This window comes from Emys orbicularis, chromosome 3 (assembly GCF_028017835.1).
Source record: "Emys orbicularis isolate rEmyOrb1 chromosome 3, rEmyOrb1.hap1, whole genome shotgun sequence".
NCBI lineage: Eukaryota > Metazoa > Chordata > Testudines > Emydidae > Emys > Emys orbicularis.
The window spans coordinates 172,768,611-172,788,810 of record NC_088685.1 but is presented as its reverse complement, the minus strand read 5'-3'; the positions used below and the strand labels follow the sequence as shown (position 1 = coordinate 172,788,810).

The 20,200-nt window shown below is 42.2% G+C and overlaps 1 protein-coding gene across 1 annotated transcript in view; it reads right to left on the bottom strand.

Annotated features, from left to right (window-relative positions):
• KCNH1 (potassium voltage-gated channel subfamily H member 1) overlaps positions 1 to 20,200 on the bottom strand; it is a 329,239-nt gene that overhangs the window by 127,388 nt on the left and 181,651 nt on the right. The gene's annotated exons all lie outside the window — the stretch shown is intronic.

The following is a 20,200-nucleotide window of genomic DNA, read 5'->3' as shown; positions in this document are numbered from 1 at the left end:
GTGGCTGTCAGCTTCAAAACAAAGTGAAGATGGGGGGGGGGGGAGAGAATGGGTGGAAATTTATGACCAACTTTGAAAAAAATTGTCAAAAGAGGATGGGGAAGACTCCCATGGCAGCAGAAACTTATTTACACATCAGGTCAGAACAATCACTTTCCTACTCACAACAAAGAACCTAACAATTTCAACATCCACATACCTCCTCTTCTCATGCTCTCAATAAAGCAAGGTGATCAGTAAAAATGGGCAAGACTAAATGGCTGAATTTTGTGCCAAATATCTATAATTTGAAAAGTAAAGTAAAGCAAACAGAGAGGGAGCAAAATGGATTCGAAAGCTCTTTGGTGAAGAAGTGTCCAAGGGTGGCAGAGGGAAAACATAGACTAGGGTCTCTCTTCACCTACGCCCCTACCACCACCTCGACTCCTGAGGAAGAGAATCTAGAGAATAAATTCAGAAGCGTGTCACAGGGTGTTCTCCCTCAGAACCCCTCTCCCACTGCATTCCAGACACACGCAGGGACATTATCCTTCAGTCACTCCTAAAGTAGATGATCTAAGCTTTTACCATCAATCATTTATATACCTCCTGAGGATTGTGGGCTGGGGCCCGCTTCCACTTTCAGCTCACTGCCGCTCTGTGGAAAACCAAATAATTCATTGCTTGGTTTTTGTTTTAAAGTTTATGTAGACTCTGAAAAGTGATTCAGTAAAACTGACACAACAGTATGCCATATTTATTTTCTTCCAGTGACTCCATATCAAATCTGCTGCTCAGTTTACAAGTCAAAAGATGATTTTTTCCAACTGCCTGCACAGCATGCTCAACCTGTGTTTTTTCTGCCTCTCAAACGCAGCATCAGTAATGAAGATGCTGTCATTGGAACTTTACTGATTATTTTGTTGCTATTGTGGTAGAGAGAACAGAATTCAGCTCACCATAGCTATATTGCCCTGAAGTGCTAATAAAAGTAAAACTTGGTTTGCTCAGTAATGCAAGCAGACATTATTCAAACTAGTGCAGGCAGTAGATTCAGTAGCTGAGTAAGAGAGTAATGTATCTAGGACTCATGCTGCAAATTTTGAATCTAGGTCTAAATTTACAACTCCACAAAATTCAGAGATGCTTGGATTCATGGTATATTTTTGGCTTGATCCTATTATTAGGGCCTAGCTACAAGAGATATGCAGGGCTCTGTATCTTAAGGCTTGCGCCAAAGCTTATTAAAGTTAATAGGCGTTTTTCCATTGCCTTCAGTGGGCTTTGGATCAGGTGGTCTTCAATGTGCGTCAAACAGAATCTACATCTGAGAGCTGCACTCAAATCAAAAAAGCAACTCAAGATTCATACCCTCTGAGGCCAGAATCTGGCTTAATGGCTTACACAAGAGATGAAGTTTCATTCAAACTACTAAAAACGTCCAAGAACTCTGCTTCCACACACTATCGAGATGATACAAAGAGATGTTAAAAATGCCAGATACTTCAAGGCTACTGTGTATGATGGTCTGCTGATATGATCCAAGGCCACCGTGGTGCAATTTTGTGGAAGCTTCCTGACGCTGCTCGGTGTAATGCATAGGTGCTGGAACTAGGGGTGCTCCCGCACCCCCTGGCTTGAAGTGGTTTACATTATATATAGGTTTTACAGTTTGGTGCAATGACTCTCAGCACCCCTACTACACAAATTGTTCCAGCACCCCTGGTATAATATCTCAACAGCAGTGCAGCCCTAACGGTGGCCTAGGAGATCATGCTTCAGGAAATATTGGTGTCTGACACTTTTCAGAATTACACATGTGCTGATATGCAGCATCCAAGCAGAATATCCTCTATGTACCTCAATAAAGGGCTTCCATAGAGCTGAGTCCCCAGGATTCTTCCCCTCCATCCAAACAAGTGGAGGCTCAGACTATTGCAAAATGAAGTGTGATCACAAAATGGGAAAGCCATGCAGAGATGTAAGCGAGACCAGAAATCAGGCCCCGAAAGGCTTAATTTTTTGGGGGTAGTTTTAATTAAATGCCTCCCCAAGTTGGACATAAAATGTAAATGAATACCTTTCCCCTTATTTTTACATGAAGAATATTGGACTTCAGAGGAACTTCTGAGGACAAGTACAAGCACCAGAGGAAAACAAAAGATCATCTTCCCTCTTGACATAACTTTAAGGCAGTGAAAAAGGATCAGAAAAGCACTGAACCCAGGCAACCATTTTCTAGTAAGAACATGGCATCAGGGGAGGGGGGGAAAAACACATTCTGTCCCACAGATCGTTTGCACAAGTTCTCAGCCACTTCAGGGACATTTGTTCTGGTCCTCCAACACAATGCCCTTGGCAGGGGTTGGCATATGAAGGTGATTTGCTGTTCTAGGCTATTTAGGCTATGACTCAAAGTCCAAATTGAGCCAGTAATAAGACACAAATCACTACTCAAGTATGGAGCTGATCTATATTATTTTCTACTAGCCAAGGCTCCAATCTGAATTCACAGTAGAACAGATGTAGAGAAGAGCTACTAGGATGATCAGGGGAATGGAGAGCTCATCTTATGAGCGGAGACTAAGAGAGCTTGGCTTATTTAGCCTTTTAAAACGAAGTCGTAGAGAGGATTTGATTGCTCTCTATAAATATAGCAGAATGGTAAACACCAGGGAGAGAGAAGGGCTATTTAAGCTAAAGGACTATGTTGGCACAAGAACAAATAGGTATAAACCAGCTATGAATAAATTCAGGAAATTAGTAGGTTTCTAATCATCAGAGGAGTGAGGTCCTGGAACAGCTCCCAATAGGAGTGGTGGGGGCAAACCACCTAATTAGTTTTAAAAATGAAGCTTGATAAATTATGTGGTAGGGGTTGCCTGTGAAAGCAGGGGACTGGCCTCAATTACTCAGGGGGTCCCCTCCAGTCCTATGTCACCATGATATTTCTCTGTTCCTTTTCCTCCACTTGACCTTAGCAAAACATTAACTAGAGTCCAACGGGAAAAGGGCAGTAGCCAAACTATCACCCTTTCCGTTTCCTTTCCACACACAGAAAAGGCCAGGATCCTGCTCACATTTAAATTGATAAGAGTTTTGCCACTGACTCCAGTGGGGCTGGATCAGGCTTTGCTGCCAGCTGGTTCTTCCAATTACAGCTACTGAAATCTATTGCAGCTTTGTGCCTTATAGCTTTATGGCCCTTTTCCATAATCACCCAAGCCTCAGGTAAGGTAATGTTCTTTCTAGAATATACGCTGAATACAAGACAAAATTGACTATTCAAATATGCATGTGGCAGCGATGGCTACTGTATGATCAGCAGAACATCCATGAAAGGAATTTCTTTTTTGGGGAGAATATCTGAAAAACCTTTACTCATGGCTGCAATCTCACAGTGCTAGCATAAAGGGAAATTGTTCTTTAGAGCTGTCATTTTTTCCTAATTTACACTTAGGGGCTCAGATTCCACAGTGCTGGGCAAGGTATAGTTCTATTCTACTCTGTATAGGCTCTTCCACCATCCTCATTACTGTGGTATGAGAGCACATTACGTGACAAGCTCTCTTTCTCACCATCTCTCCAGGGAGAGAAGTGTGTATATAGTGGAATGTTTTATTTTTGTAGGGTTTTTATTTAAAATTTATTTTATAAAACCTAGCAAGTCCAGTTAGATACACTAAAATGCATATTAAATAGGGTCGTGCAAAAATAGCAAATATTATTTCATGACATTTCTTGGAAACAAAATATATGCAACTTTGCTCCAAGTCACTTTACTTTTCACAAATGATTTGTAAAATGCCAACTTTTAAATATGAGTATGCACATTTTGTAATTTTACAGGTTTAGTTCTTAAAATTCATGTATGCTGAAATATAATTTTGAATATTCTGAGGTAGTTGCTCAAGTATATTTACTCAAACTGGCACTAACTTTTGAGCTTCAAGAACCTTGTAACTGACTGGATTGAGAGATCTGCTCTGGGTCTGATTTACAGACAGAAAACAGAGAAATATTTTTATAGTTACATTAAAGAGCAAGTCAAAGAAAATAGAGTGCTAGAGGACAAGATAGACAACGTATCCCAACCTCACATTAACTCCTCAGATTGAAGGATACTTTGTAATTTCATTATTTTTCTATATAATCCCTAGGCTAGATTTTCCAAAATTAGATAAATTGACAACATGCCCGCACAGCAAGAATTGGCAGCAAGTTTTCCATTTTGGGACTAGATAGGCATACATTGTGAGCTGAGTATTCCACATGTTTAAACACAAATATACACTTTGTGTTTAACAGGTGTTAAACCACAAATATGGCAGTGCTTCTCAACCTGCCATAGAGCCCAGTCAGCCCACAGCTGCGACCCATGTGACATCCTCAGGGCCATACTGGTTGTATATACACCGCTACCTCGATATAACGCGACCCGATATAACAAGAATTCGGATATAACGCGGTAAAGCAGTACTCCGGGGGGGCAGGGCTGCGCACTCCGGTGGATCAAAGCAAGTTCAATATAACGCGGTTTCACCTATAACGCGGTAAGATTTTTTGGCTCCCGAGGACAGCGTTATATCGAGATAGAGGTGTATATTGCGTTGCTGCGGACCACATAACACAGAGAGCTGCATATGAGGACCACAATAGTAAATAGGTTGAGAACCACTGCTCTGTTGTCTGCCTAGTGGATGGAACAATGTGGTATGCACATACATCCTAATCATTCCCTCTCAGATCTTGGCTCAAAGTGACTTAGTAGCTGTTCCACGTACAGTCAGATATCACAGGCTAAGCAAGATTGAACTTTGTCAGCACTTGAGCCCTGATATAGCAAAACACGAAAGCACATGAATAGTGTCACAATAGTGACTTCAACATTCTATTGGAGTCGATACGTCTATCCACATGCTTCGAGTTATGCATGTGCTTAAGTGCTTTGCTGGATGGAAACCTTTCTGGATAAACTCCGGGTGCTGCAAGCACTGGTGTCCTTGACTGAGCAGGTTGCACACTTTTTGAATCAGTACTCAATCAACATCCTGCCATGTAGTTAGCTGTGGAGGAACTGGGTTGTAGGAGGTAATGTCTCCTGGAGGAGGCACACAGTGAAATGATGATATAGACCACTTATGGTCAACACAGATTCCCTTGCACTGTGCACAGAAGTCAAGGTTTTAGCCTCACTGTCAGGCCATATTCCAGGTAGGATAGCGTTCCCCCTGCAGTTTCAAATATTTACACTGTATCTTTGTAACGCCGTCAAATCCCAGTCGTTAGCAAGTGGGATCGAACCTGGGACCTCTGAAGCTTAGTATATGAGCCTCAACTACATGAGCTAAAAGCTTATTTATAATGCTCTGTTTTGTTAACACATGAAGTTGGAACTAATCTTGCTTTTTAATAACAGTTTTATAGCTTCCTTTTTGTATGTGTTTCTTTTCCTGAATGCTTAATGTAAAGAACATATCACCACATTTGGCTTCACTTCCTGTCCTAAACTGTTGCGTAGAGATGCTGTGCATTGTTAAACAGCTGATTCTTCCCACACCAGAACTGGCTGCACTTGAATTGGTGGAGGGAAATGAACCCTGCATACATCCCTGGTCCCACATATTCATGAACAAACTCATGTAAGGGCTACTCAGGTGATAAGAGGATAGTTATAAAGTACTTAGATACTATACAAATCTAAAATTTCTTATGTACCCATATCTATAATCCATATACCCATTGCAGATCAAACCATAAAGGGTATAGTTTGTACTTCAAACAACCTGCAAATAAATTTCATTTGTATAATTGTATTTCTGTACATAACCTAATCTCTCATAAAGTTATTATAATTTACTATCTATAGCACTAGGTCTTGTGGCATGCAGTGTTTTCTTCAACACGTGTTTGGTACCATTGACTTTCATAAGAATCACTATGTGATCTGCATCAGCAATTAGCTTTCCTCTATTAAAACAAGACCCTGGACAAAGGAAAATTTTACACAATTGCTCTAACGCTCTGCCCTGACCTAGCATCCTATAATAAGGGGTTTTGTTGCTGTTATAATTCACATGTTTATCTCTAAGAAAAAGAGAATGGAATACATCTCATGACTCAGATCACTGCGGCAAAAAATCACCATTTCCACTGAGAGCTTCAGTTTGCAACACAAGAAGTTGCAATTTGTTCTTACGTTGTTTTTTTAACAGTTACCATAAAAACACCATAAATACATGGCTGAGTTAATGCTTGTAATAATAGCCTTACCTTTGGGAATTACCAGATTTTTGAGGACTTGATTTCTCAGCTTTAATGTTGCATGAAACTATTAGAAGTGCACTTAGCACCTCACAGAATCAGGCCTTACGTCTACATGCAAAAGTTTTACTGGCATAGCTATGTTAGTTAGGGATGCAATTTTGGGGAGGAGGAGGAAGAGGGGTGAACATAGCTATGCCAGTATAAGCCCTAGTAGAGATGCAATTATACCAGTATAGCTTATTTCACTTTGCCAAACTGGAATAAAGCTGTAGCAGAACAAGCATTTTTATGCCAACATAACTATGTCTACTCTGGCAGTTTTTGCCACTTTTACTATATCAGCATGTTTAAAGTGGCACAACTTTAAGTGTGGCCAAGGTCTAGTTGAGCTGACAAATCAGAATTCGGTTTGTGAGTGATCAAAACTGCAGGCCCACAACTATAACCAGAATTATTTGCATTTGCCTAAATAGAGCACAGTGCCTGAAAATCCATCCCAATATCCCATGTTATTGGATGTGTTGCACTGATATTTATTTTTAATCAAAACATACTGCAGATGCAGGTGGCGGCAAAGCTGACTGAAGTCCAAGGAAGACTTTCCATCGACTTCTATGGGCTTTGGATCATGGCCTCAGCTAGGAAGCCTCAGAATGATATTCAAGGGTGCCTTTCCTGATGGAAAGTGAATATAAAATATGAGATATATGTACACATGTATGTGGCTACATATGTTTTCAGACATTGGCCCACATGATAGCAATGGGAGGGTTTTTCCAAGTTTCCCCTCTTTCTCCCTTTGGACATTCTATTTCCTTTTCTTCTCCTTTTTCCTTCCGGCCACTGAAAAAAGGATGGGAAGAAAAGGGTGGAAAAAAGCAAATTAAATTGAGGGGTGATTTTTGTCCAAAAAAAAAAAAAAATGGGGAAAAAATCCATTTTTGAGGCTTTTCCCAAAATACACTGACAATTTTCAACCACCGCTATTTGGAAATATTCAAATATGGTAATCAGTGGTATGGGCAGGCTGCTATTTGGTCTATGACACACCTTTCCAGCTGTAAGCCAAATCTTGAAAGGTGCCAAGTGAATAGGAGTTGCAGGTCCCTAGACTCTTACAACACTTGGATATGTAGTAGCATCTTCACATTTTGGGTACTGGTGTATTTGTACATCAGTGATCAATACTGCCCACGTCAAACTAGAAACCGTCCACGTGTAACTAGTGTAGTTGTAGCTGGGTCAATCCCAGGATGTGAGAGAGACAAGGTGGGTGAGGTAATGTCTTTTATTGGACCAACCACTGTTGCTGAGACAGAGTCGAGCTTTCAAGAAGAGCTCTGCGTGGCTCGAAAACTTGTCTCTCTCACCAACAGAAGTTGGTCCAATAAAAGATATTACCTCCCCCACCTTGTCTCTCCTGTGTAACTAGAACACTTGTCAGCCCTGCAGTTGTGTGCTGTTCGCAGAGGTACAGTCATTCTTAAGGGAATATTTCCACAAATAACGCAGTGAATCTGGCACCTCAGCATACCCGCAGGACGAGGGGGTATTTTAAGTAGAGTTGCATAAATTGTGTGTTATGAAACAAATTCACATGACACTCATCTGATGTCAAATATTCAGCCGAACTTCCTCAAAGAACTGGCTGAGGTTCATGAACATGGCCTGTATTTGCAGTAAGACCCTTCCTCTCCAGAGTCTCTAAGGAGCAATTTGTCAATTGGTTAGAAGCCATGTGATACCTACACATTACGCACATCTCTCATTTTAAACTATCTGCAGGCTTAAGCAAGGAATGGATATTTTTGTGACAGATGACTTCTACATTTCATGCTCTACCAGAAATTGGAGACAAACAGCAGATTTCCAGACAAACCCTCAAACCAGAGGCTCCTGATACCAACTAACAGTGCTTTTTCCTTGGTGTCCTTAGTATGTGAGTACTGGCTGCACTGTTTCACTCTTCCTATCCTCCATTAGAAAGCAAAATCCACATATATAGTGACAGCTCCTGCTCCCACTGAGACAACGGAAGCAGGATCAGCCTCAAGATGTGTATTAGTTTTTACAATAGACTCTTTTGTAGGACACATCCCAAACACAGGATTAGTAAATCAGACCAATCCGATTTTTCCCCTCAGTGAAGTTCATTGAATACACAACGAAAACCATAGGTTAGTCTGAACTGCCTGCATCAGGGATAGCAGTCTGGCAGCAGGGAGGATTGGAGGCGGCCTGCAATTCTGAACAGACCCACTTAAAAAAATGGGGCTCAATACCAGTACCAAGAGATGGAGGCGGGTTTTAATTAATCATTCTGCTTTCAAAAGTGAATTACTGTTCAGTTTATAAAGTGCCATCTTAAAGCAGCGTTGTGACATTAATTACTTTGTTAAGAGGTTCAGGAAACCCTGCTAACACCTTGTAATCCACCACACACAATTTATTTCTTGGTACTTAAAAGACAGCAGCTTGATAGTTTTCATTCAAAATCCTATAACGTGAAAGGAAAAGCATTTTAAACTCAGATGGGGAATAAAGTAGAGATGCAGGGTAACATTTACAAAAGTTAGGAGCCTAAGCCCCATTTGCAAAAGGGTCATATGCTCCTAAGTCACCTGGGCACTTTAGTAAAATTATCTGTGCTTCCTAAAAGGTTTTAAATACTTTACTTTGATGACTACTTGCTTTTGTTCTGAGTATATTTTAAATGCAACTCTAAACAAGTCCCATATTTGCCAGTATAAATCACAGTAAGGCCTTATCTACACTAGGAAGGGTTTGCCAGGATAGATATATTGGTAAATCCTCCTAATAAAGACACAGCCTATACCAGCAGTTTATACAGTTTATATGAGGTAGCTATGCCAGTAGGACGTTCTAGTGCTGAGCAGGCCTTACTCGGTCTCTTGTTCCAGATTCAGCTGTTGGCAGTGGAATACCACGTTCACGTGATGGAAACTCACTTGGTGAGAGGGCACAGCAGCACAAACAATCTGCACAGCCCACTCCATCAGTGAGGGTGAGCCACTCAACACATGGGTGGAGGATGGCCACCGAGTGAAGCCAGACAGGTTGGAAGCTGCGACTTCCACATGACATGCAAGATGGGAGACAGTGCTGGTGGGCCACCCGACAGATTTTACAGCTGCCTTCCCGGATGGAAATCCTGCATTTCCACTTCCCCTTCCCCAAGGTAGATTACCCCTCTGGTATAGCCACTCCTCTCAGTGTAAATGGGTGTGATTTGCCCGCGCACTCACCCTGTGCCATGAGAGGAATCTGTCCTGATGTGATCAGAATCTAGCCTTCTGTGCCTACAGCTGAACAACAGCTTATGGCTAAATGAGGAAACTAAAGCAATTTCAAAGGAACATTATAAGAACAATTCTGTTTGTGTCCTTTAAGATTGCAATTAGATAAAATTAAATCAGCAGGAATTTCTCCACCCAAAGTAAACGGACCATTTAATGTTCTTCTGAAACAGAATGTGACACATCAAGCTCACATGTTATTTTGAGAGAGAGAAAGTAGTCTCCTCCTCAGAGTTATAGGTTTATAAATAATAAAAACTTGTATTCTGGGGACATGCAAACAGCACTTTTCTCCCATCCAACAGGTTATCTTAAATAAAGTAAATAAATGTACATCCGACACACACAGAACCCTGGTGATGATAAATAAATTAAAGCAGCCGTACCTGGATTACAAATTCACACTCAATATCCATTTACAAACTCCATAGACAGAATGTCAAACTCATCTTGGGTTATATACAAAATCATTCTGACAATTTTTTCCATTATGTTATGTTCCGTCAGCTCTGATAGCAGTATTAATAATCACACGTGGATCTACATTGTGATTTTTCCATTGTCAAAGTGTGAGGTGCTGTAGCAGTGGCTTGCCTCTTCATGAATATGTGGCCACTGACTCAGTTTCCCTCTTCAATGCATTCATTTAGCCTTCTGGCTGAATCAAAATTACACCTCTTTCAGGGTGACAAAAGTCCGGCTCCTCCCTCCTATGATTTGAGTCCAAGGGATGAGAGTATTTTTCTCCCATCCTCTGCAGGAAGCTCTGGCCACAGGCCCCAAGAAAAAGCAGCAAGTGCCTTGTTCTGTTCTCTAAGTTACCTTTTCACCCAGGACTATTTTCTTTGCTTCCTCCTGAGAGATTCAGCTCTCTCCAGAACCTAGCAACTTCAAAATAGAAGGAAAAAAAATCTACTTCTCATAGCTTTTCTGCTCCATCCAGACAGCTTTGCGCAGTTCCTCCAACAGCCAGCTAGGCCAGAAGAGACCCACCACCTGTCCTTTCAGGTCTCTTCTTGCACAGTGAAAAAAGGAGCTTTTTATCTTTATTCCTTGCTGGGAGGCTTATAGCTCTGGACTATAAGTCACAGAATGCCTTGGTTCTGGGCTGAATTGAAAAGAGAGCTGTGCAGGGCCTTGAGCCTACTGTAAAGGGTCAGCATGCACTATGATATATACCATAGGCAAATATAGTTATCCCATTTTACAAGTGGGAAAACCGAGGCAGGGTATTTATTGGACTTGCTCAAGGCTACCAAGAGAATCGGAACTGGAGGCGGAATCAGAACTCAGGAGTTCCTGGCTAGACCATGGTTCAATCAAACAACAGGTGCACGTATGCTGTCTGTTACAATGTCAATTTCAACTAAAGCTAACCTATATTAATAACTTTCAACTATGTCTCATATGCTTGATTTAAAAATAAAAATCTCTTCAAGAATAACCCTGAGTAAGGACCTCCAGCATGCCTGGGGAAGGCTGCAGCAGTGCCAAGTGCCCTCAAACTCTCTTCTTTCCTGGGGCTGCGGGCAACCAGATCTGCCTCAGAATTGTCCAAAGAGGGGCCAGGGCCAGATTAGGTGGAGAGAGACAGCTTCTCCCTGACATCTACTTATATAGCATCCCCTCTCTTCTCGTCACGGGGGGGGGACAGAGGGGGGTGGAATGCGTCAGTATCACCACACTGATCTTTTCCCCAGCTGCTGCAAACTCACTCCATGCCTCTCTATCTCTTAAAGAGGTACACACTTTCCTCTAGCAAGCGGGGCAACAGCCTCCCCTCTCCCCCCAGCTTAATATGTGATGCAGTCACTCAACACAAAGCCTATAGGGGCCTCCCCCTGCCGGGGCCCCTATGGTCCAAGCTGTTCCCTGCCAGCTGAACTTGGGGGAAGGAAGCAATGGGAACATCACTTGCACTTCTGGTCTACACTGGGGGGGGGGGGGGGAAATCGATCCAAGATACGCAACTTCAGCTACGCGAATAGCGTAGCTGAAGTCGAAGTATCTTGGATCGAATTACCTGGGGTCCACACGGCGCGGGATCGACGGCCGCGGCTCCCCCGTCGACTGCGCTACCGCCGCTCGCTCTGGTGGCATTCCGGAGTCGACGGTGAGCACATTCGGGGATCGATATATCGCGTCTTAACGAGACGCGATATATCGATCCCGGATAAATCAATTGCTACCCGCCAATACGATTCAGGGATCTGAGGACACAGGCTGTATAACTGAGGAAAAATTAGTATCTTGCCTCCTGTTTTCTTGTTTACAACAGATACTCTCAAATTAAATGTATTTAAGCAGTAATGTACGCATGGTGTTTCAATAATATTTTTACACTATTTCTCAAGCACCTGCCAATTACATGAGTCAGCAAATATGTTCCAACCCCTACAGCTCCACAAAAAATGTAAATGTTCTAAAATGTGTCTTTACAGCAGCACGTTTTGAACAAACCTGACAGGAACTGAGTAACAGGAAAACACAGAAAGGAAAATGCATATTGTCGTAGTGAATTATGAGGTTGCATTAACGACTCTGCCATGAAGCTTCATCATTTCCTGGTCTTTTCACAGAATGCAAACAATTCATATCCTAACTTGTATTTGTTTTTAGGTCAGCATGCGCAGATAATGCAAAAACCACCTTACCTGCCCATTGAACTAAAATCCTCTATAGTAGCCAATAGTAAAGAAGAGCAAAACCATTATACATTCCTATTTGAAATCTAAGAAATGCTGTAGACAACTCCTTTATGGGGAAACAAAGTCTATTTGTAGAGCTATACACTTCCATACTCGAGGTCAGGCACTCAATTCCCATTAACTCATCAATCGCAATGGGGATTCGACCAGTATGGTCCCCATTGCTGTAGTATTTTAATGCCACTGTTGCACTACAGATTGAGGGGTTAGCCATTAGTGCCTTTTGCTAAGACAAACAATATGCACATAAGAGTAACATATTTTAGCTCAAACACGGAATGTGAGAACATGATAAATGTAGTGGAGCTGAGACAGTGACTCTTAGGATCAAATGATCAGTTGGGCACCTAAACTGCCCCCACACATGGACAAATCTGGACTCTGTGCACAGAATCAGATACCTGGATGCACAAACAGGTATTTATTAATAGCTCCCCTATTGGCATAAGCAAACACCCAGTTGTTTCCTGCACATATTTAGTGGGGGGCTCAGCTTACATGCCCTCATTTGAAAATGAGGTCCAACATTTCCAAAAAGTGAGTGCTTAAAGTTAGGCACCTACCTCCATATTTAAGCACTTAAAAAGAAAAATAGCCTGATTTTCAAATCACCCACAACTCTAATGGACTTCAATGGGAACTGGGAATGTTTTGAAAATTAGACCCATTTTATTCATTTTATGCATCCAATTTGGGAAATGTTGGCCTTAGGCATTAACATCAAGGACAGTTATGGCCTTATCACATTTAGTGTATCCTCTGCATCCAGTCATTGCTTACAGATTTGGTTGAGCAAAGACAGGACACTTCTACTATTTTCCATGGCCTTCTCAGGTTAATAAAAAGGTGGTCAGTTTAGTAAACAAGAATCAGTGATCTCAGGTTAAAATAAGTCTCCACAAGACCAATTTCTCAGGCCCCATGCCGCAAGGCTGCTTCCTAGCCCTGGTCAACTCCAAGATATATACAGGTTCCTGCTGATCCCTTGCGCCATACTACCCAATCCACAGGGGGGAGCGATAGCTCAGCGGTTTGAGCATTGGCCTGCTAAACACAAGGTTGTGAGTTCAATCCTTGAGGGGGCTGTTTAGGGATCTGGGGCAAAAATCTGTCTGGGGATTAGTCCTGCTTTGAGCAGGGGTTGGACTAGATGACCTCCTAAGGTCCCTTCCAACCCTGATATTCTGTGAAAACACAATCTTTGAACATAAGAGATTGGGTCTAGTACAAGTAGCAGGTTTTGCTTGCTTCCTTCCTTCAAATTTTCCAGCAAGTTGGGTTTTCCCTGGTAGTCCCGTTTTCATGTCAAACAAGTCAGATTTAGGCTACATTGTTTATTATTTACTACCACTACTAAAAGAGAGCGAGAGCATTCTTGATCACTCTCTTGTCTAGGTATTTATGTATCCCATCACTGTAGAGGCTGAACCAGAGCTATCGTTAGGCATAAGGAGACGAAGCAATTGCTTAGAGCCCCAAGCAGCTCAAGGTGGCCCCCTATTTGCTTTTTTTAGTATGAGTTGTGGGGGAGGGGCAAAAATATTCCTGCTTAGGGGCCACTGCCTTTGGGTTGAACACTATTTATCAGCTTTTATAACAAAGCATTCTATTGATCATTAGTCTATTTATAGAAGTTATTTATAAATAATATGTAATGTTGTTCCTATGTGGTTTTCTATAAAAACCAGAAACTATCTAGACTACATCTGGAGAGATAGCACCAGTTTTGTCATCTCGCATGGCAACAGGAAGGAGATATGAAGAGGCAGACGACGAAGAGAGGTATATATACAAGGAGAATGTGGTTGTGTGTTTCTTACAGGGCCGGCTCTGGCTTTTTTGCCGCCCGAGGCAAAAAAGCCACCGGCCGCCCCCCCCCATTGCGGCAGGGGAGGGCGCCGAGCCCGGCCGCGGGCCCGCAATCCCCGACTGGCTGGAGCGCCGGGGGGAGGGCTGCGAGCCCGCCGCGGCTCTGCTCTCCCCGGCGGCCAGAGCGCCAGGAGCAGGGCGGAGAGCCCGGCCGGGGCTCTCCGCTCTCCCCGGCGGCCAGAGTGCCGGAAGCCGGGCGGCGAGCCCGGCCGGGGCTCTCCGCTCTCCCCGGTGGCCAGAGTGCCGGGAGCAGGGTGGCGAGCCTGGCCGGGGCTCTCCGCTCTCCCCGGCGGCCAGAGCGCCGGGGGGAGGGCGGCGAGCCCGGCCGGGGCTCTCCGCTCTCCCCGACTGGCCGGAGCGCCGCAGGGAGGGCGGCGAGCCCAGTCGCGGCCCCGCTCTTGGGCCGGAGCGCCCCGCCGCGCCGCCCCCCCCCAGGCGCCGCCCCAAGCACATGCTTCGTGGGCAGGTGCCTGGAGCCGGCCCTGGTTTCTTAACAGTGACTATCCAGTCCACCCAGACTCACTCCTTATGGCTTCCTTTGAGTATGTCTACACTTCAGCTGGGGAGAGTGTGATTCCCAGCTTGAGGAGACATGCTCACACTACTTCTCATTGTGCTAGGGTAGCGTAGCCACAGTAACATGGGCAGCCGCTCGGGCTAGCAGCTCAAGTATGTACCAATGGCTAGGTTTGTACTCGGGGCAGCTAGCTCATCCCGCCGCTCGCCACTGCCTGTACCACCATGGCTACACTGCTATTTTTAGCACGCTAGCTCAATGAGAGCTGGGCATCATACTGCCAGCTCCAGGTATACACATACCCTTTTTCTCCTTTCTCTATTTACAACTCCAAACCTTGTCTCATGCCAATGCCTAAGCATGGAGCATCCTCCCAGTTAACATATGCCAAGCCTTTTCTCTTCCTTCAAAATCCTCCATCAAACCCATCCTTTCCATAAAATATTCCAGATACAATGACTGTACAACACTCTATGGCTCCTCGGATATTACTGAGCCATACTGTTTGACTGCATTGTACACCTGTCTGTCTTTAAACTGTATTACACACAGAAACTACATTAAAAGAATGTTAAGGTTGCAAAGTCAAGCACTCAAGAGTTAGGAAATGCCAGAATCCAGGTTGCCTTTGCACCTTAATTTGGCCCCCTTGTGAGTATGCATTATGACATAGTATGTGATTATGTAATTAAATACTATTTTTCCCCCCACAGTGCAGGGAAAGTCATGCTCAGTCCCAGCCCAGAGCATGCTCAGCACTGATGGAATCTTCAGAGAATTTAGCTGCCAAACTCTAACAAGTCTCTACTGTGCATATTCAAACCATGATTTTTTTTGCATCTGAGCCAAATATGGGCAGATTTTAATGGGGAGGGCAAAAGACATATCCCTGACATGACAGCCAGCCCCCTGCCAAATGTCATGTCCCTGGCTCCATAGCACTGAGGCTCTAGAGCTCCTCAACTAAACATCTGTAAGAATTTTGTTACATGGGCAAAACAATGTATTTTCCTCTAACCTTTTTCTGAGAAACAGCTGAACGATATTTGCTGAAAAATTTCCAAAGAGATTCAGCCTGAGACACATACCCAGCACTGAAAATTTCAGCCCAAAAGGCTAAAGTTTAGCAAAGTTATAAGCAACTGGAAACAGGATCTGATAATGTGATGTCAGGCTACCTGTGCCACCTATAATACTTCTCAAGGCAGGGATTCTGTTATTTGTCTTGCACTTTCTGCCTACTGTAAAAGTACTGAGTACACCTATAGCACTAAGTAATGGTGTGAGTGGAAGGAACAGAAAGCTATAGAAAACCTAACAAAGTATTTGTTTGAGACCCAGAGAGAAAATGCAGAAAACCTAAAAATATGATTGGCCAAACTCTGTCCTCTGATTTCAGAGTCATATGCTTGACTGTCTATGGCTCTTTTATTCATGTATCCGAAGGTATAATTTAGCTTCAAATTGTATTCCTACACAAAACAAGATCCTTAAGGAGATCAGAGGACCTAAGGGTTGAAAAAGTTGTCTAACACTATTTGCAAAAGTTACCTGGGTAGCTTCCCTCCAACTAATCTCCACGCTTACCTTATCTATATACCCCTGGTCTCACACCTGCCCATTTAAAAAAAACATACAAAATAATCCTTATATAAACAACAGCCTTCCCTGCTGTCTCTCCCCTTTCCCTAGCTCCCACATCGATAACAAATAACAATACATGAGTTTATGGTAAGTTCCCTATTCCAGGGAACTTCTTGTCCTGTATTTCTGTGAAGTGTCACACAAAATATTGTACTTTATGAATGCTACTAAAGTAAAGTTTCTACAGAGTTAAAGAAATAAGATACAAAAATCAGACAATAGCAACAAAAATTTCCATCACAACAAACCATGAATCCTGTAAAATACATCAATTGTTTGACCATGCTCTTTATCTGCCTTTCCCTCCCCTTCTAATTACCAAGGAATGCGTGTTAATTAGATGGCCACAGAAAATGCCTGATTCTTCTCTTCTGCCTTGTATGTAATTTTCTTTTAGGCCAGTCTGTGCGTCACTCCATTTTGAAGTCAAAGTCAATCACTTGTTCTGAGAAGATGAGTTTGAACTGAAACCAGACTTTTTATTTGGATACTAGGTAGATTTGTTTTACAGTGATATTATGGAAGAGTACACAGAGTATTCCAAACACCAGCGAACTGCAGCACACTTTTAATATGCTGTTCTTTGAGGGCAAATAATTTCAGTACTAGAAAATGTTGGCTCTAAATTGGTTCAAATCTTTAGAAGATTAAGGGTGTCTTGTCTTAATTTTAGATAATACTGTACAACATTCACACAGAGTAATTTAGAGATGCAATTTATTGCACAGGAAGATGCAGCATGTATTCCTAATTGCAATGCTCGTTTTATTAATTAATCTTTTTTTGTTTGTTTGTTCCTGGAATAACTGAAGAGATTATAATTTCCCCCAATGTGTTCATTAGTCAAAATTATCCTACAAATTTTCACAAATTTCATGTATTCTGTGGGTTCCTATTTGATGCTTGATATTTAAAATTCAAGCTGTGTTGTTTAGTTATGATTGGTGACAAATCACGTCTGCTTTCTGGCTCAACAATACATCAACAATCATGTTTCTCATGCAATTCAGAATAGGTGTTTTTTTTCCTCAGTGAGTACTACTGCTGGTTATATGTGTTGCATGAATGTTCATGGGAAGCGAATGCATAAGGGGAGCAAACAGAGCTGAAGCATATTTGTATTTAAGTCTGAATGATTGTTTGAGGAAAACTTTTTGTGTTATTCACTCAGCTCTAGCGACAGTCTTAATGGCCTCATAAGTCACTCAACACGTAGTAAGCAGTGGGAAGCCCCAATCCTGCAAAAGGTTTACACGTGTTTAAATCTTCTGGGTTGACTTCCAACGCACTACACCGCATGTGTAAAATTAAATAAGCAGATAAGTTTTCACAGGAATGGGGCCTTTTACTGTTTACAATGTACATTTATATTTAGGATATCTTTAAAAAAGAGCTCACACATAATTCATTTGATTGGTTGGGATGGAACAATGCCTGAACAGACTCATCAGTATATTCTATCCAGAAGAGGGTGATTCAAAAGTGTTCCCTGAATGTTAACAGAAAGCTATCTTCCTGGGCCTGCTTCAGATGTATCTGGTCCATTTGAATAACTTGTGTGGACTAGTATGAAAAGAGGCCATCAGACAGAATTTAGGCCACACTCTTCCTTGGTGGTGTATTCCTGCCTGGTGCAGAATTAGGTCTTTGAATCAATGGTGAGAGCCTGTTTTTGAGAAATTCTTCCTTCAATGTTGATTGGATGCATGCCATGCCATAACCCCTTCCTTTTCAGCTGAGGTTAAGAACTGACAAGCCACCTTTAAGTTCAGATAACAGAACAATTATACACCACTTATACAAGTTAGTTGAAAAAAATTGGTGGTGCTTTTTTATACACTTATAGCACCAGAACCTGTATTCCTTATGTAGGCCCAACACCCACAAACTGGGAGGTATGCAGGATCAGGCCAAGGAACAATTTATATGCAAAATATACTTTTGAAATGGACTAGATTTAAATAAATAACACTTTGCTCCTCTGTAGTGCCTTCCATCTAAGGGTGTCAAAGCACTTTTATAAGTCCCGTGGAGTAGAAAAAAGTATCCCCATTTTACAGATAAGAAACTACAGTGAAGTTAGGTTAAAGGGAAACCCTATCCTTGCCTCTTTGGAGGCACCCTGGACAATGGAACTGGTGAGGTTCTGTTGTGTTGGAGGAAGGGAAAGTGCCAAGATTGCATAGGAGCGTGCATATGCCCTCTGCTGTGCAGAGCTCAGCTTTTGGAGATACCACTGGATGCTACGGTGCAGGGTAAGTGGGGCAGGGCCAGAGAACTTGCTATTCCAACCTGACACAAGAGAATGGGAGTTTAAACAGTCTGCAGAACCCACTCCAACCATTGGGCTGGAGTAGCCTCCATGGACGGCTCCACACCCTGAATTTGGGCGGGGAGGGGAATTCCTCAGGTTGGAAACCACACAGAAAATTTGCCCCTGTGAAACTTGTCCAAGTCCCACAGCTAGTCCTGGCACAGCCACAAACAGAACCCAAATCTCCTGACTTTTGCATTAGTCTATTAGTCTCACAAGTAAAACACAGGGTCCACTCAAACTGCCATGGGAGCTGCTTCTGCTTGCAAGTTTTATTTAAAAAAAAAAAAGGGGGGGGGGGAGAATATCAGGGGACTCAATCTATTTATTGTCCCATGAGAGCAGTGATAATACAAAATAATATTTCTATTCATTCAGGCACTAAGTAGCCTTATTTATTTATCTATCCATAATCTTTTAACGATGACAACATCAGCTGTCAATGCATTGGAGCCTTAGGTTTCCTTAACATTAATTTCTTCAGGAATTTATGCTGACTTCTTTTAAAAATAGTCGTGAAAATTAAACAAGGGTAGATGGTGATGCTAACATGAAGGAATTTGTTTATATTTTTAAAAAATGACCTATTTCAACTCCTTTCAGTTTCAATTAAACAAACACAGTAGTAGATATTCTGCGTTCTTCTGATGAATATAGTAGGGGGAAAGTAGGGGGGGAAATAGGGTAATGGGATACAAGGTGATACTTCAACTTAAGACATTGTTTCACATTAGCCATATTAATTACTGAAGTCAGCATGTGAAAATGGAATAAGTGTCTGCCTGGATTTGTGACTTCAGGAGTAGCGGACACTGCTCAGTATCTTACAGGATTAAACTATTACATGTATTTTACGCACACATACACTTTGCTATAGAACAAAATAGACCTGATTACTTCACTGCCTTGCACCATCTTTACTCACTTACACATGTGCAAAAATGAGTGTAAAACATTACAGGCAAAGTTCTCCAGACCTCTAAGCTAACCACATTACTTATGCAGCTCTACTCAGGCACAGTGGAGAACTGAGACCAGTATAGTAGCCTTATTTTGCCAGTAGAAATTTCTCGAAGAAGAGTTGGGTATATTTGTTCTGAAAGATTAAGGTTACTGGGTTGGTGAGATTTTTGTTTTTGTTTGTTTTTTTAAGGCTGGTATGGGTGACAGATACTGGTTTAAGTCACCGTGAGGTTCTATGTTTTCACAAAAAGGTCAGACAGAATCAAGGGATAAATATCACCTTTTCAAAGCTCTAGCCACCTCATGATTTAGCTACATCTACTGGATTATCCGTCTTTTCTCCTTCAGAATGTTGTTCACATCACTGCGAGCTCTTTGTATGGTTTTAATGCCTCCAACCTAGAGTGCCATTCCTAGTTTAAATCCTCTATATTTTTAGATTACTTTGACCTTGGGAGATAGAATATTGTTTTGAAAAGGGATTATAAATGACATTAGCGTTTGCTTACTATAACACATACCTGGTTAAGTGTGACAGCATTGTCTGTAAACCTTCTCCTGAGTCATCCAACAAGAATTGCTTTTAGTTTTAAAATATTCATTTTATTATTGAGACACTGAA